This window comes from Pipistrellus kuhlii, unplaced genomic scaffold (genome assembly GCF_014108245.1).
Source record: "Pipistrellus kuhlii isolate mPipKuh1 unplaced genomic scaffold, mPipKuh1.p scaffold_m20_p_24, whole genome shotgun sequence".
Classification (NCBI taxonomy): domain Eukaryota; kingdom Metazoa; phylum Chordata; class Mammalia; order Chiroptera; family Vespertilionidae; genus Pipistrellus; species Pipistrellus kuhlii.
In genome coordinates this window covers 5534886-5540885 of record NW_023425523.1, presented here as the reverse complement: position 1 = coordinate 5540885, position 6000 = coordinate 5534886, and positions in this window count along the sequence as shown.

Sequence of the window (6000 nt, the reverse complement as noted above, 5' to 3'; positions counted from 1 at the left end):
GGTTTAAAGATAGTGTCTTTTTTCAAACACCATATGATTTCACTTAAATGTGGAATCGAAAGAGCAACATAAATGAGCAAACAGAAACAAAGCAGACGCAGACAGAGAGAGAGCAGAGTGGTAGTTGCCAAAAGGGAGAAGGACTGGGGAGCTGGGTGGAAAAGGTGAAGGGATTGAGAAGGACAGATTAGCAGTCACAAAACAGTCCCGGGGGTGTAAAGTACAGCACAGGGAATATAGTCGATAATCTGTAAAATAAAAGCCTAAACGATGGTTAAGAGGGAACAAATGGCACAGTTGATGCTCCCTGACACCAGGGCAGACGCTCAGCGCGGGAGCTGCCCCCTGGTGGCCAGTGCGCTCCCACAGGTGGAGTGGCCGCTCGGCCGAAGCCAGGCTACAGCTGGTAAGTGCAGCGGTGGTGGTGGGATCCTCTCCTGCCTCCGTGGCAGAGCTAAGGAGTGGCGAGCTGAGCAGTAAGGAAGAGCAGGCGGGTGGGAAAGAGCAAGGGATCTCAGATCCCTCGGGGATAGGGCCTAAGCTGGCAGGCAGACATCCCCCGAGGGGTCCCGAACTGAGAGAGGGCTCAGGCTGGACTGAGGGACACCTTCACCCCAGTGCACGAACTTCGTGTACCGGGCCTCTATGTATTGTAATAACTAAGCATGGTGTCAGGTGGGTACTTGAATTATCAGAGGGATCGCTTTATAAATTACTTAACTGTCTAACCATGATGCTGTATACCTGAAACTAACACTGTCAGGTGCCAGTCCGGGGTAGGAGAAGCACCATGGCAGGCGTGGCGGTGAGCGAGGGCAGTCCCGCGGACCAGCTGAGTCACCACTGGCACCAGGTGAGGGAGCAGCGATGAGGTGGGGTCCGCCCACCAGGTGCACTCACCTCTGGAGTCACTCAAGGTGCCCATGGGTGAGGCCGAGAGCCCTGAGCGGCGGCCACGGCAGCCGGGCCAGGTAGATAGACTTGGTGCCCCCCATCCCCACCCCGGCAGTCTTCCCAGATGATGGAAGCCTTCTGAAGCACATCCCACCATCGCTGACCTCCACCGCTAGGCAGAGACCCCAACCTTGGGACACTTGGCTCCTCTACACCTGCACGCTCAGACCTATAAGAGTGTGATCCCAGTGCCCCCCATTCTAGTGTCTATGTCTACGCAGGAGAGGACTCAGGGGTCCCGGACTGAAAGCCAGCCTCCTCCGCCCCAGCGGTGACACCCACAGGAGCACACTGGGATCGATCTCAGACGGGGTCCAGGAGCACAGGGGCACAGATCATGCACTCAGCAGAGAGACCCGACACAAGAAAGAAGAGCCCAGGTGCTCACTGGCACGACCCGGGAGCAGCTCCCAGCCCTTCAGGGTCGCTGTCATGGCCCTGCACGGGTTCTGCGTCAGCGTGCAGCCGTGTGGCCACCCAGCGGCCCTAGAAGACCCTGGGGTGGAGGAGCCGGAGGGGGCTGGCTCTCACGTCAGGAGAGGGGGAGGGGAGCATCTGGCAGCAACACCCCTGGAGGCCCAGGGGCAGCTGATTCACACACATGGCATCTGGATGGAGGTGGGAGGAATGAGAGAGGCCCCGCCTCCCGGAAACGCTCCTGCCACTGCAGCTGCCACCTTTTATCACGCAGCCGCCCCCAGATGTGGCAACCCGAGGCTCTCACGGAACCCCTCCCAGACCGGGAGCACCCGGGCCTCACGGCCTGGCCGGCGCTCCTGGGAGCTGAGTCCTCAAGGGGCAGACAGCACCCTCAGGAAAAATGGGGTGGGAGGGTTAATCATTGTTTTTTGGGGGGTTTTTTTGTAATATATTTATATAACTTCAGAGAGGAAGGCAGAGGGAAAGAGTGAAAGAAACATCAATGATGAGAGAGAATCATGAATTGGCTGCCTCTTGCATGTCCCCCACTGGGGATCCAGCCGGCAGCCCAGGCACATGGATCTGACCGGGACTCACACCGTGGCCTCCTGGTTCATAGGTTGATGCTCAATCACTGAGCCCCGCCCGGCTGGACAATCACTGTGTTTTTTTTAATGCAGGTGGGGAGGGGGAATACGTTTGACATTTAGGCGTTCTGAGTACAGCAGGAGGAGGACATGCCCTGTTCAGAGGAGACCAGGAGCCATGCTCACAGAGCAAAACCGGAGTCTGCAACAGCGAATAATGCAGGGAGGCATCATCCCTCCCCAACGAGGTCCCAGTGAGTCATCCCCCACACACACACCCCCGGCAGCATCCGGGACACAGGGTGCTAGGCCGGACATAGTGGGAATTCATTGATGTCGTTCAAAGTCCCAGTGCAACCCCAGGGAGAGGATTAAACTCCTGTGGGCGTTGGAACCACAAATTTTAAAAATACAAAAGCTTCCTAAGATCTTTCCCAGGCTTGCTGTCAGTTGTGTTGACACCAATAAAATCCCACTTGGAAACCGCGCTGCCATCGCGCTGCCGCCTGGAAAGGGTCCACGGGAAGGGAGTGGGGCTGATTCCCGTCTCGCTCTGAGGCGCTCCCGGGAGGACCTACGGCCCTCACTCCCTGTGACCTCATACTTGACCCCCGCTGGGTGCCTGGCTCAGAAAACCGTGCTGTGATTTTCTAGGGGCCCAGAACCACCGATGCCAAGTCCTGTCTGATTTTGCAAATTACACACAGGAGGCCCGGAAAGGAGACGGCGCCAGGCTGATGAGTGGAAGAGCTGGCCTCACTCGGCAACTGTTGTGTGACCTTGATAGAAGGTCCTGTTTCACAACCCCAGTATCAGAATCTGGCATATGTTAGGTGCTCCATAAATGCTTAGTTCTTGCCCAGCTGATGTGGCTCAGTAGTTGAGCTTCGACCTATGAACCAGGAGGTCACGGTTCAATTCCCAGTCAGGGCACATGCCCAGGTTGCAGGCTCAATCCCTAGGGGAGGAGGAAAGGGTGCAGGAGGCAGATGATCAGTGATTTTAAACATGTTTAGTTCTTTAGCTAGGATCCACCCAAACATCCCTCCTCCAAGCCTGCTCCATCTCAAGCTAACCAAAGTAAAGGACTCCATCTCTGTCGCTCTGTCTACAAGCCTAGAAGTAAGGTGAGAATATAAAATGAGAGTTACACAAAAAAACATAAACTGAGCCCTTTTCACTGGTTACGGAGGAAGGCGAAGGATGAAGGAAAAAAACTGAGTTACTAAGGATACAGCCTCCATGGGGAGGCTGGAACCAATGGTCCAGGTGGTGGCTGGCCTCAGTCAAGGGCACTCAGGCGCTGGCCAAGGAGGTTCCATTCATTGAGCTGCACTTCCTCATTCCAGATGCCACAGATGTCAGAGATCCATCCCACCTCCTTCCTGCCCACCCCTCAGGGTGACCTCTGAGGGCGAGAATATCGTCGTCCTCATTTTACTGACGTGGCCACTGGCTCATGGGAGTCAAACACTTTGCCCGAGATCACAGCACCGCAGCCGGCAGAGCGGAGTACAACCAGTTCCCTCCAAGCTCTTGGACTGTTAGCTAATGTTCTGTTTCCAATGAGACCTTCTCCTGCTTCACAGTTACCCTTCCCTTCGCGACCAAGGTGGGTGATGACCTGCCAAAGCTGCATGTCTGACCCAAATCAAGCCAGGATGAAGGAGACCACACCGGGGCCCAGCCCAGGATTCGTTGCTGACCTTGTGAAGGGTGACAGTCATTCCAGGTCAGAGTCTAATGAGCGGATGTCTGCATGGCAATTAGCGCTGCTGGGCACTCCGGCTGGCAGTCTTGGCACAGCCGCTGTGGATCGTCATAGAAACTGGACTCCTCTCTCTCCCGCAGAGGAATGCACTCGGCTGATCCAGGACTCCCCTTCTGCCCCACGCTGGAATCCTACCCCTTCCACGTCTTTCCAAAGAGAAGCGGACAGAGGGCCACAGCAAGGTGGGGTGGCTGTGCTGGTAGTAAATGTATACATGGTTACCATTTCATGTAGTTGCTCTTAAATCTCTGCTGGCAGCTGACACGTGACCCCAAGGGCAGTTCCTCAAATTTACTAAACAAAAATTAAGTAGAGCACGGCCTGGTGTGGCTCAGTGGCGGAGTATGGACCTATGAACCAGGAGGTCACGGTTTGAGTCCCGGTCAGGGCACCTGCCTGGGTTGTGGGCTGGATCCAAGGATACTCTCTCTCTCCCTCCCCCTTCCTTTCTGAAATCAATCAAAATATTTTTAAAAAGGAAACTTAATGGGAGATATTAAATAAAGTAGAATCAACTTAACATTTTGTCTTTTCTCTAAATGTCTGAGTCGTCCTAATTCCCTTAAGAGATTTTTTTACCAAGCAATATTAATCTAATTACCGCTCTAGTTCAGCCACCAGTTACCCATAAAACTCATATTCTGTTTTGACCATGATTTGTAGTATATTTACATCACAAATCTACCTTTTCTTTTGCTGGGCAGATAAGCTATAAAGGATTTGGGAAAGGAACCTACACAAGTCTATATGAGATATTTTTGATGATCTCCATCTTCTATGAAAGAAAAACGAAATTCAGAGAAGTGAAAAAAACGGCCCTACATCTCAGGGATTCCAACACCTCCATTCTTTCTACCACCAAATGCTACTTATGTTTACGTCACATCCCTTACATCTACAGCTGGGATTATTCAGCCATACATAATTACAGAAACACCCAAAATTTAGACTAGTCAGAACCCAATTCATCGGTATTTTGTATCATAGGGTCTTTCTCTCCCATCCCCACCACTCTGCTGCCATCACCTTCTCAACATGCAGAAAACTCGGCAGAACAAGCTCGACAGGGCCCTCTGTCTTCATCATTGAGGTCTGCTGTGAGGCAAGATAGTATTTAACCCGACTTCCAAAACCTATCCCATTACACTGCCAGCAGGGCTTGCTGACATGAGCCCACAGAGTTGTCAGACTCTAAATTATTGAAGAAAGATTACGTTAAATTCAGACTACAGTGCTTAGGCAGGGAATGGACTGGTGATTTTCCCAAAGTTTTTTGGCAGCAAGCTAGAAGAATTGGGGGGAGGGGGAGATCAGGCAGGAGTCCGGTCCTATCTAGAAACCGCCATTGTAGAATTCCTTGACTGTGTAGGTTACAGTCTATGTAATTCAATACGTTTTTAAAGAAACATTCCTTTCCTTCCAAAGGCCCACATTTCACCATGTAGCTGAGAACAAGTGCAATGGGTGATAAAGCAAAATGCCCAGGTTTGAATCCTGGCTCCAACTGACCAGCGACAGGCCTTACCTCTTGGGATATCTGATTCCCCATCAATGAAATCACGAGTTGGAGTCAGACGATCTCAAAGTCCCCATGTATGGGGTATGCATGCAAGCACTCACTCCTCCCATAAATATCAGTATTTGTATAAACACCAGTGTTTGATGATACCATCTTGACACGACAGAACATCAACATTACGCATTGCTATTCTGAGCACCTGACCATACGAGGCTCAGTGAACACAAAGGAACAGCCTTTCCAAGGCGCTCCCGAGGGGGGTGACATATGCAACCACAGAGGGTAACCGAGGAAAGCAGCAGCAGGAGTGGTATGGCCAGGAAGCCCTATAGGGTTCCCCAAGAGTTCTTTAAATTGCTTCCCTTTTTCTCAGCAGTCACAGGAAGACCACGGTAACAATCTATGGAGCAGTCCTTGGCCTCCGCGCTGGACATGGGCTTATACTGGCTATTTCCTCTGCGTTTCTACCCTCGCTGTGAAAAGCACACATACACCCAGTACAGTACTTAAACACAAACCCGAGGCAAACGGCTCCATGCACACAGAGTCTCCACAGAACATGTTAGGGCAGGTGCCGACTATGTGCTTGGTGGTGAGTGGACTACAGAGGTAGAAAGGAAAGGTCCCAGTCCCCTAGCATCTCACCACTGACCGCACTTACTCGGGAAGACGGAAATATAAACAACTGCCACGGGTGCAATGGCGGCAGTTCTGGCAATGCTTTTGGCCTATCAAAAGGAGAGATTTAA